We start from the raw sequence: 12981 nt of genomic DNA, 5'->3' as shown, positions 1-12981 counted from the left end.
AATGTAAGTGAAGTGCAAAGACAATTCAGAATGAAGTTTTAACGAGTTGCACCAACGTGACTCACAATTACCCGTATGCAAGATAAGTTTGAAGGGGAAGGAACTGTTCAGATTGCACACAAGAACGATTCCGGAAGACCACGATCATCCACCGTCCCCACAAGAGAACGACAAGTCGTTGAAGGATTTCGCAATCTGTGCGTCAAGTGGCTCGTGAGACAGGAGATCCAAAAGCGAGCGTCCACCGCATTTTGAAGCGCGTCCAACGGAAAAGTTTTACTCCTAGAGTACTCCAAGCTCTGAATAAGGATGATCAGGACAGCAGAATTTAAGTTTCTGAGTGGTATCAAGCAAAGTGCGCGCAGGGCAAGCAAGTCCCATAATAGGTTGTTTGGAGTAATGGGGCGACTTTTAAGTTAAATGGTTCAGATAATCGTCTCAGTTGTACCTACTGGGCAACTGAGAATCCTAAGGTAACAGTGGAACATTGTGTTAACCTATCAGGAGTACAATGTGGTGTGGTTTATTGCATAATTTTACGTTTCTTCATTGAACTCCATGCAGGCCACAAAGGGTAGGCACTGAAAACCAATGTTTGGACCTTCGTAGTGGGTTATTGCGAGATTTTTCATGTCATTCGTTGACTTTTCTGCTAAGAAGGGAATACTCCGGCCTGGACAGTTAAAACACAGTAATAATGGTTTAATTAATAAAGTAAACAATCAGTTGCCAGAAGATGATTTATTTAAACTTGGCGTAGCTTTCGATACTACTAGGGGCATCGTCTTCAGAAATACATGATGTTACCTAAAAAATTATGACAAAACAGTAATTCCTTAATGGTTTCATTTTCTAATTATGAATTTTAATTATCTTACATCGTAATTGGTAGCTAGAATTTTATTTATTTTTACTAAACTTTATTAATTGAAACTTACTCACATTTACTGTTTATAGCCATGTTAAAGATTGCGACAGTAAACATGAATTTAACAGACAGAGCTGAGTCTGTTCTATGCCATCAAAGTCATATAGACTATATACATTCAGGTGCAGATGATGTATGGAGGTTAACGAATGTAATGACTGCAGAAGCATATGTCCCTGAAAGAACATTACCGTGTAACATACAATAAAAAAATTTTAAACTGTGCAAATCCTATGTCAGAGGTCTTGCTGAGCTTGTGCGATTGCATAATGGTAACTGTAGGTCTTCATTCTGGTATCTACTTTCAACTTCCTACAACGTGATACAGATGTACGTTAGCATACGCATGAGAAAGATCTCGTTACGAAGCTGATATTCCTGTTGTATCATTTGGTAACATGATCACGTCTCTTAACCAGTTCATTGAAACGCCACATCTGCTCTTCGATGACGAATAGAGAAGAACGCACGGCAACAAAATAACTTCTATTTACGGATATGTGACTCGTTCTGCATGTGTTAACACATATTGCTGTGAACAAATGTTTAGATTTTTGCCAAATAATACCTCATCTACAGATGGAACTAAACAAAAAGAGAAGACAGGAAATCCATTTGCAGATGGTAAGGCTGATCGAGAAAGGAAATTCAAGAACCCTGAAGTTGCGTCCATACTCGCTGCAGAACTCATAGCGATTTTAGAGGGTCTGAAACAAGGAACAGAAGTGTAAGAAGAAACAATCATAATTTCATCATATTCACGCTCAGCATTGATGTTGTTAAATGCTGCGACGTCAAACATACCAAAAATTGTCTAGTATATCAGATTACGGAAGCAGTGCAAGAGCTTTCCCGCGTAAATAAGACGACCATCATGTTATGGCTGAAAGCGCACAGCGAAATAAAGAGAAATTAAAAAGCAGATACTCTTGCCAAGTTATTCGGTGAAATACGAAGTGCCACCCGACGATATTCTTCGTAGTATAAGGACTGTAACAAGTGCCCGATGGAATGGAAATTTCAAACAGTCTTACGAAACTAATGGGATACACTATGTTGCAGTGGTACCTAATCTTCTTTACGTTTTTGGTACCGAAACTGCAGGTACAGCAGAAACTTTACAGTGACAATGGCACGATTTTGCTTCAGTCGTGGGAGATCCCGGGATATCTCTATAGTCTAAACGTAGTCACATCTTCTTCATGTGAATGCGGCAGAGAGGAAGACGTAATCACATTTTCTTCGCATGCCACATAAGGTGTGAAGAAACTACGAAACTATTACAACATCTGATATCCTCTGGAAATGCTTTGCCTGCAAACATTAAAACCGTTTTAGCGACAGAACATGAAAAAGTGTATAAGCCCATATAAGATTTTATAACAGAGGGTCAAATAAAAATATAAAAAAGAAATTTTTTTACAGTGTAGTAAATATGTCTATTTAGGTCATTTACTTATGCTCTTTCTAAGAGGATGTAACAGATCACTGTTGTTTTATTATGGTCTGACGCTGGCTGTCCGGATAATGTCCAAATGCCATTAATAAATTTAAAAAAAGAAATACCTCATCCGTTACTCTCATAACTCTACTGGCAGAACTGTCTGTTGCATGGTATTGTTTCTTCAGCTACTTCTGCAGCTATCAGGTTCGTTAACCTTCAAACATTGATTGTACAGTAAAGCATGGGTTTGTGCAGTGTGACAATTATTGAACCATGTGAAATAAAATTGTCATAACTTCTGAACGGTTTGCGTTAAGGCGTTGAAACTGCTCCGTTGGCTGTGGGGCATGATGGGAATTAGTACGTATTGTATGGTTTGGTTTAGCGACGAAGCCCACTTCCAGTTGGATGGCTTCGTCAATAAACAAAATAGGTGTATCTGGGGGACTGATAATCCGCATTTCGTGATCAAGAAGTCTCTTCACCGTCAACGGAAACTGTGTGGTGTGCAATGTCCAGTAACGAAATAATCGATGTGATATTCCTTGATGGCTTGGTGATTACCGAACGGTACTTGAAGATTTTGGAAGATCATTTCATCTCCATTATCTAAAGTGACACTGATTTAGACAAGACGTTGTTCATGCAAGACGGAGCTCAACCCTATCGAAGCAGGAGAGTGTTTGATGTCCTGGAGGAGCACTTTGGGGACCGCATTCTGGCTCTGGGGTACCCAGAACCTACTGCATGCGTCTCGATTGGCCGCCATATTATCCGGATCTGAACAAGTGCGACTCCTTTTTATGGTGCTATATTAGAGACAAGATGTACAAAAATAATCTCAAAGACATTGTTAAGCTGAAAACAGCCGTTCAGAAGATCATCGACAGCATCGATGTTCCGACATTTCAGCAGGTCGTGCTGAATTTCACTATTTGTCTGCGCCGCATCTTCGCCAAGGATGCCAGGCGTATCGAACATGTCATAACCTATCTCCAAATATCTGTAATGACATTTACATGTTGAATAAAGTGTGTGCACACCGTAGTTTGTAACTAATTTTGTTTTTTTTTATACAGTTCAATAATTGTCACCCTGTAGACAGATGAGCTTGATGGACGGTGGAACAAACATATCTTCGCATTTCAAAATCATTTTAATGCAGTTTTAATTGTTTCAAGCGCGGGATTTCGTGCGTAAGTTATTAAGATACGCTACGAGCAATAGTAGCAAGTATCACTTTTTCTGGAGCACTCACAAAACTCAGCGAGTGATGTGGTGCAGTGGTAAGACACTGAAGTCGTCAGTGGGAGGAGGGTGTTTCAAGCCACTACCCAGCCATCCAGTTTTAGTTTTCCAATGATTAACCCAAAATAACTTAGATCAATGCTGGGATGGTTTCACAGAAAAAGACACGGCCGATTACCCATACATCCTTCCCCCATCCGAGATCGTGCTCTGTCGCTAATGACTTCGTCGTCGACAGGACGTCAAACCCTACTCTTCCTTCCAGAGGCACGAAATTACTTCTTTATTTGTGAATGATTTTTGGTCTAGCACAAGGGAAAGCAAAAGCACGCAAGTTATCAAAAGAACGTTTTGTATGTCGATCAGATTGCTCTCGAAATGGTAATGTGCTTTGCAACAGGTAACTGAAAAAACGGAACGCCAATTTTAAATTCTTGATGAATTTTTAGACCTCAAAACGTATTGATTATGTGGACTGAGCTGTTTTAGAAGAAGAAAATGCCATACCTAGCAATTTTAACTGTCAAAATAATCATGATGATTTATATCATGACATCTCAATACAATTGTAGGAAGAAATAAATTGTACATTAGAACTATTAGATAGTTCGCGAAGATATATGTAATTAATTAATAAGGAAAGCACAAAACAACAGGATGCAAAATGGTACTGAAAGAATGTGAGAGATATCGAGAATATGAAGAAAAGCAGTTAACTGAATGGCTGGAGAAATAAAAGAATATCACATTCAGTTACGTTTGAAAATATCAGTTGCGGGTTAAAGGTGCCGTTACAGTGTACCTAGTTCTTGCACTGCATTTTGGAGTTGGTAATTAAGTGATTCACGACAGGAAGTGAAACGACCAGTCATAGTTCTCACGTCAGACGTCCTTTGTAATGTCTATTTTACGTAAATAAATGTAGCTGATATACCGAAACATTTGTTGCGAAAAAGATAGCGAATGTCACCTTGTTCGTAGTGGCGTAGTGTATCACCATGAATGAAGAGGGCTGACTGGGAGCAGACCTAAAAGTCAACTGCATTGTGAGTGGCAGTTTTGCGGAATCGTAATGTTTTATATTGGAAGTGAACTTTTAAATTCCTGCTAACGACATACTCGAAAATCGTGATCTTTGCAAAACCAAGGAATTAATTTGACAAACAGTACTGTAAATATGATTGCTGCTTGTTTAACTCGCAGAAACTTACGCTATGCTCCTCAGTTCCCGTTTAACCACATTGACGAAAATCATGACAAATTAGTAAAGAAAAACAAAGTATTTTTCACAAGCAAGATGAAACATGATTGCTCTATTCCGGACTGTAAATATTACAAACAGCCTCCAGGAATTTTAAAAATGTCAGTCCCCTGTCTCCACCTCCTCCTGCAGACATATTCAAATAAGAAGAAGTTGAACATGTTTCTGCAATGGTTTCTTCCATGAAGACACCTTTTTATGGCCGACTATATCCCTTATGTTGTATTGGTGTGTGTGTGTGTGTGTGTGTGTGTGTGTGTGTGAGTGTGTGTGTGTGTATGTGTGTTTGCGTGTGCGTGCGTGCGTGTGTGCACCTGTGTCTGGACCTTTGAAAGTAATTGAATGATTGACAGCTGAATGCACGAAATTTTCATCAGGAAGCAGTTTGTAGAATCGAAAGCAATGGGAAATAACTGTAGTGACAGATAATATACTATTTTTTATCACATCCAGAAGAACACGTTATGTTCTTTTCTGAACGATTTCAAAAAGACACTTCATGGTTCCTCTCTCCACGCCGCCAAACACATATCTGCCGGAAAAACGCTTGTTACCTCTTCCATATTGCTAAACAAAGTCTGTACCATCGACCAGACACCTCCAAGCCTGTTGCCTTTCTTCACATAGTTCATAACACAAACTTCGTGTCAGAAACTGCACTAGTCGAAGACAGTGCGTTTTAATAAATGCAGCTGTTCAGCAGTCCAAGTGGTACTACATTTTTTAAACCATAAATACGTTATAATCCATAATCGCGAGACCTATAATCATCGAACTCCTAGTTTGCATTGCGGAAGAAAACGTAATGAAATCGCTTATTGCGCGAAAACAAAATGAGATCTTATCTTTCACCGAAGCGAATAATTATGGCCTCCAGTTCTCATTCTCTGCCGTATATTATCGGCCGACTGGCTACCAACAACGGAAACAAAAGTGAAACAAACTGCCAACTGCAGCACGTAACGGAAATGTTGGGTACATCATAACTGCACTTAAAGCCATTGCGAGGAAAACGTGAACCTTACCTCAAGATGCTCGCGAAATGCGCTGATATTGTAAGCGGCGGCTGAACCCAACGGCAGCGCCACTTTTGATGTCAGTTTACGAAAGGCAAGGAGACGCACCATCGAGTGTAAAGTCGTAAAGGCGTCAGAGCCGAGTCGTGCAACTCGTGTGGCTGTTAGCGAACCCATGCGACTTTCTGTTCATTGCGTAGCAACGTGCCCGCAACTATCGATCGTCGTATGTCACTGGCGTCTTGCCTTACGGCAGGTCTGCTTGCTATGGTTTCTTCAACCACAATCGGAATTTAAGATCAATTTCACTGCGACGGTTGGGAGGATCGCTTCTAGAGCAAGAAAAAGTGACTAAACGAACAGTGAATTTTAACGATAACGGAGTGTAACCGTGATCGCTAAAAGAGTATTGATTTCTAAATGCCGGCCAGAGTGGCCGAGCGCTTCTAGGCGTTACAGTCTGGAACCGCGTGACCGCTACGGTCGCAGGTTCGAATCCTGCCTCGGGCATGGATGTGTCTGATGTCCTTAGGTTAGTTAGGTTTAAGTAGTTCTAAGTTCTACGGGACTGATGACCTCAGAAGTTAAGTCCCATAGTGCTCAGAGCCATTTGAACCATTTTTTTTTTAATTTCTAAATCAGTGAATCTACTGATAGGTGGATCTGTGTAAATAAAAATTACGGCTCTGATTTGCGCTGTACAGTGCTGATAAGTAGATTCCGCCTTGATAGCCACGCACGTTAGCAGGCCGCTTAAGAGCTTCGGGGATGCAAGTGAGCCTCGTATCGTACGTATCCTTGTGGCGAATTAGCGACGAGGGCGGGTGTGCCGGCCAGCCTACATGTGGTTTTTAGGCGGTTTCCCACTTACGGCACATCTACATCAACATCTTCATCTATACATTGCAAGTCCTTTTACGATGTGTGGCAGAGGGTACTTTGTCTACTAGTGACACTTCGCTCTTTCCCTGTTCCAATCGCTTATCGTTCGTGGGAAGACCAGCTGCTGGTAAGCCTCCGTGTGCGCTCGAATCTCTCTGGTTTTATCACGTACGAGGAAGCAGTGTACTCATTTACACTTCGAAGAACTTTAACAGTAGACCATATCGTGATGCAGAAGGCTTTAGTTGCAGCATCCGACACTGGAATAGGTTACACATCGCCGTGATGCTTTCGCGCTTACTAAATGGATCTGTAACGAAACGCGTTCCTCTTCTTTGGATCTTCACTGTTACCTTTATCAGTCTTATCTGGTACAGACCCCATTATGACGAGCAATATTCAGGAATTGGTCGAACGAGCTTTTTGTAAGCTTTGTTGATGGACTCCTTTTCTTGAGGAATCTTCCAATGAATCTCATTTTGTCATCTGCTTCACTCGCGATTAATTTTATGTGGTCGTTCCGTACGCAGTCACACAGGTATTTTATGGAAGTAACTGCTTCGAATGACTGTTCTGCAATTTTTAATGACACAATAAAAGGCCTGTCTGTGTATTCGCAATACGGTACACTTGTTTATGTTGAACGTCAGTTGCCTCTCCTGCACCAAACATCGATCCACTATAAGTCTTCCTGCTTTTCGGTGCAACTTTCTAGCGTTGCTGCTTCTCTGTATACAACCATATCGTCCGCGGCAACCCTGGTGGAACTTCTACTAAGTCATTTACGTACATAGTGACTGGTCCTCAAACACTCCTCTGGGGCACGCGCGAAGACGTCTAGGTGAATACTGAGCTGGTACCCATGTCCCACCGCAGTTACACGATATGCAAACACTTCGTAAAAGTTCTTACACAGTCGCGTGGAATAACAGAACACGCAGGCAAATAGGCTACGCACGTTTCGTCCCAGGGGTGAGGGGGCGGGGAAGAGAAGGCGAAAGAAGGGGCATCCGACCACGCTCTACCATAAATAATGTCAAATCCAGATTAACAAGCTGGTCGTTGTGGCCGAGAGGTTCTAGGCGCTTCAGTCCGGAACTGCGCTGCTGCTAAGGTCGCAGGTTCGAATCCTGCCTCTGTCATGGATGTGTATAATGTCCTTAGGTTAGTTAGGTTTAAGTAGTTCTAAGTCTAGGGGATTGATGACCTCAGATGTTAAGTCCCATAGTGCATAGAGTCATCCGAACCATTTTGATTAACACTGCGAACTCATGAATATACGGGGTAAACTCTGGGAAAAAGGAGAAAGAACAGTACTAATAAGAAGGCTGATTAGCAGTGATACAGTACATGTTTTGCCACGGAACATCGTGCGGGTTGACTATGGTGCAGTATAACATGGAGGTCGTACAACACGAGACATTGGCGCTTCAGTGGTTTTGTGGGTGGTCGGCGACATCTGCGACGCAAACTTCGAGGGAGGCGGAAGCAACAGAAGACCCCGCAGGTTTTTTGCGCAACACGCAGCCCCCACGAAAGCGAAAACATCTGTACGACGGTTCTGCTCGCTACCTGAGCTCATCATAAATTTTCCGGCAAGCAGACTGTTATCCCTGTTACAGCTCTCAGAGTGACGACACGAACCCGGTGCCCAGCTATTCCGGCGTGTCAGTTCTCCTCATTCACCTGTAAGGTGGATATTATTTCGCACCTTTCAAGAACTCATCCACATACTTTGCCGTGATCTACAAACACAATTAGGTATCATGTGATAGGTTGTACATCGTATACATGAATATATAAAGGAGACTGACATTGTCACTTACGTCTTGTAAATAATTGTTAACGCTTATTGCATGAAAGGTGACGGAGTGTCTTTATCATAAAGAAAGGAAAAAACACGACGTAATGAATGACTGCCTATACTAGTAGAGGTTGGAACGCCAGTGGAGATGAAACGGCAGGCAGCTCTGGGTGGAAGGCCCACACAGGTGTTGGTCCTGCTTAAACAAAGAAAGTAGCTGGACAGACGTCGTGGAACCTGAGCTCTGGAGCACAACAGGGTGACGGCCGGCCGCTATTGTAGCAGGGGCCGGGAGGATAACCGGATAATACTTCCGAACGCTAAAAATCTTGGACGCAGGTGAGAGGAACGAAGAATCGGCAACTCGGAAACCACACAGGCTGGGTTATGTCCAGGGATTTTTACTCAGAAGCGTTCCATTTGAAACGTCCCTTTAGAAAAATTATACATGACTGTGCTTAAACTGACACACAATATTTTTTTAGCGCAACGAAATCTGACTTTCAATAATCCCTACAAAAGAATGGCCCTGACTAACATTAACCTATACCTTTCACAAATCACTTACCTCACAAAAATCTTCGTTACTCGAACTACTGCAATACAGCGAGCGCCACTACTGCCAGCTAAATAAAAGATTCAAACTACGGAAGGCACTAACTACTGATAGGCATAGTTGGCAAGTGAAAGATTTTAATAGAGAACAAACAATGTATTTACCTTAATAGTCATAATATATATTGCAGTTCATGACATTCATTCTTACAAATGTACTGTTTCCGATGGACACACCTCCAGATTATCCATTTTCAAAAATCCGCCATCTCACTTCCCCACATCCACCACTGCTGGCGGATCACCTGCAACTGCGCAACGCTACGCGCTGTTAACACCAACAACCCAACACTACAATAGCGAATATTACAACAATGCCACCCAGCCACAGACTGCACACAGCACAGCCAGTGATTTTCATACAGAGCGCTACGTGGCGCTACCAATATAAAAACCTAAACAACCTACTTACACATTGTACGAGTATTGGTTTTTCCTCGCAACCTTTCCACGTTGGACGACAAAAGGCTAAAATCTGGTGGCCGGGAGTTCGCGTTTCTCGTCTGTAGAACACAGAGAGGAGAAGACAGTATTAGAGTATATTAGTCAGAGGACCGCCTTCTGCCGTCCTATTGTTTTAAATAGTTTATTTGTGGTTGTAGTTCTTCCATCGTCGCAAATGAGTACGAGGACCATCACTTCGACACACCGGACGCAGTACATACGGTGATATCGCTAATTGCTTCGGTTTATTAGGGCTATAAAAGCTAAACAGCTGTGATCACGTTAATGTATTTCCACTGAGCTTCCACACCACCGTAGATCATCTTTGAAAGTAGTGTCTTCTAGTGTTTGTCAGTCATTTCGCGTTATTGATTTTAGATCGCGCAGTCATAATATGGGGCAGAGTTGGGCAACTGATTAGTAATTTTCTTAGAAAATGTAAACTTTGTAATACAAAGGCCTTTTTTAATCTAACGTAAATATATAAGCAGAAACAACGTTTATTATTTAGTAGGATTAGTTGCCTTCATCATTCATTCATGTTTAGATTATAATTTATAGAATTAACAAATCCTAAGATCTGCTTCAGGGGGTACTCAGGACAATATCTTCATTTTAGAGTTTCTTATTTTGCGTTGCGCACACTCATTTTACACCCGCCTGGAGTAGCATCTTGGACATCCAATCAGAGAAAGGCAAGGCTTCCTTGTAAGGGCGTACTGTGAACAGCCAATGGGAGACGAGAAAACGCATTTCTCTGTCGTAACACGTATTACCCATGCACCCTGCACGTGATCATGGTACATAATGACGCAGTATGTGTTGTCTAGCTGTGTTTAAGCCATACTGCACAACATTAAAGTTTCCCGAAGGACCAATTGGCCATAAATGTTACACAGCTCTAAATACAAAAAATGCAGTATGTCATCGTCACGTGAGGTATGAAGGTTGGATCTCAAATGTCTCGTAAAGGTCGAGTTTATTAGAGACAGACGTTAGATCATTTGAAGCAGGATGAGGTAATCGTTGTGACTATTCTGAATTCCCGCTGTAGTAATTTATGGAAAGTAGGTAGATCCTCAGTCACGTTGGTCGGACCGGGGGTTTATAAATCGAACGCTCCAATTCCTCTGCAGTGTCTTAACCACTTCGTTATCTCCCATCTTGACCATTATATCTTTTCTGCAAGTCGACTGTGTTAGCTACAAATGTCTAAATCAATAGTCTACATCAGAGCGGGATATATACTGTAAAAACCATTGTGGATTACTCCGATCTGGGAAACCAACAGCATCCCAGGGGATTGCTTATTATTGTTCACTCTCTTGCGTTACTGACACTCCCTGGCTTGTACTAGTAATTTCTCTTTATCACATCCAGCACTTTCGCCTGGTACAGTACTGCATGGCAGTTCTGAAGTAAATCCGCACTGTTTTAATACGGAAAAAATTGCAAACGGTATCGTGGAGATCTACGTGTACACAGGTAGGCGTTTTTCACTGCAAGGCTTGTGTGGTATACTAAACAAAGGACGATACTAATTTTCCCTTTTCACTTAATCAAATCAATTACAACAAAGCACTGACATCACATTCAGAAAACCTATTCAACGTACATCACGTGGAATTGTGTACTGCTCATTTCCCAGTCAAAAATAACCATCCTTGCTGAACCTTGTACATGTAGTATATTGAGAATATTAAAAAGTTTGAGTGTAGTTCTGTGAACGAGAGTAGACTATGCAGGAATTCCGCTCTGCCGCCATGGGAAATGTCCACGTGCAAGAAGTTTTGGGTTGCTTGCTCCTGCCAGTCTATTACTATTCAAGAATGTAAGTTTTTGATTACGTATACCTACTAAATGTTGCTGTCTGTGCGTTATTTTTCATCGAAATACAAGGATGAGGCGACAACAAAAATCTAGGCTAGGGAAAAAAAGCATATTCCTCTTGAAGAATACCAGTGCACCGCATATCGCTACGTCATCTACCTGCAGATTAAGTATTTTACGGCGTTTCTTCACACGAGCTGCTGAGAGATCTGACAATGAACGCGCGCTCTGTAGGAATATTTAGTGGTGTAATGACTTGGTAAATTAGACTGGTTTATGCAAAAAGAAATTTGTGTTCTTAGTGTATGCGTTACTGTGTGATAAGATAAACTTATTTCTGAATGTATTGAAAAAGGTGAGTCCATTTTCCCTGAAATGCTTTCTTTCAATATCTGCGAAAACTATTTGAGTACTTTTATTAGCTGGGGCGGCTTGGCAAGTGCTATGGGCTTGTACAATAACTCGTCATATCCAGCCAACCATTACCTGAATCCCTAAACATTCCTTATCGTTAGAACGATTTCTCGTTAAATCATTATAAAGCAAAAAAAAAAAAAAATTGTTATTCATTACATCACATAACTAACACGTGAGATTTGAGTTGACATCCGCAATTTTTATATTTTCACCGTCCATATGTTTTTGTGCATATGGTATTTAATACGTTATCGCTTGCACCTTTGAATGTTCTCTCCTGAATTGAACTCTTTTTGTATTTTTTCTTTTTTCAAGCCGTGTCTTCTGAAATATTCTCTTGTTTCACAAAGATTGCTGTTAACTCACATTCCCAGAATTAAGCGACTTTTGTTTTCTTAATATAATTTGATTAAATAAATACAGATGACACAGTTCTATTTCTATACTCTTTTGTACACTTACTCCTCAGCAGAAGCAAATTTCTCGAGGGAAGTCATCGTCCTGCTTAGGATGTTTTTTTTTTTTTTTTTTCAAATAAACACCATGTTTCATGTTTCGCCCCTTTGGGCGTTTTCAAGGTACATCCATCACAATGGAATACTGTAATCACATACCTTATCTAAAATATGTTAGCCTGGAGGAAGCTCCATCTGACGACTAATAGTATCTCAAATAAAGGTTACTTATGAGCGTGGTGGCAACGAACACAACTTACAGAGATGTGAATTCCGTATGTAAAATGATGAAATGTAACCCTTATGAGGATCCTTGTCATTGTCCCTGCACAAACCGCATCAAAATTGCTTAGTTCACGTTTCAGATAAAACTGTACATGACATGGTCAACTTCTAAAAATTAAATGGCATACGTGTCAACGAATGTAGATGCACGATTGTGCTCGTTACCACCACGTTCATAGATAATCTTTATTTGAGATAGCATTCGCGACCGCTTCGGTCGCAGGTTCGAATCCTGCATCGGGCATGGATGTTTGTGATGTCCTTAGGTTAGTTAGGTTTAAGTAGTTCTAAGTTCTAGGGGACTGATGACCTGAGAAGTTAAGTCCCATAGTGCTCAGAGCCATTTGAACCA

The sequence above is a fragment of the Schistocerca americana genome, chromosome 1 (assembly GCF_021461395.2).
Source record: "Schistocerca americana isolate TAMUIC-IGC-003095 chromosome 1, iqSchAmer2.1, whole genome shotgun sequence".
Lineage (NCBI taxonomy): Eukaryota > Metazoa > Arthropoda > Insecta > Orthoptera > Acrididae > Schistocerca > Schistocerca americana.
The sequence above is the reverse complement of the archived record's forward strand: the minus strand, read 5'-3'. Positions refer to the sequence as shown.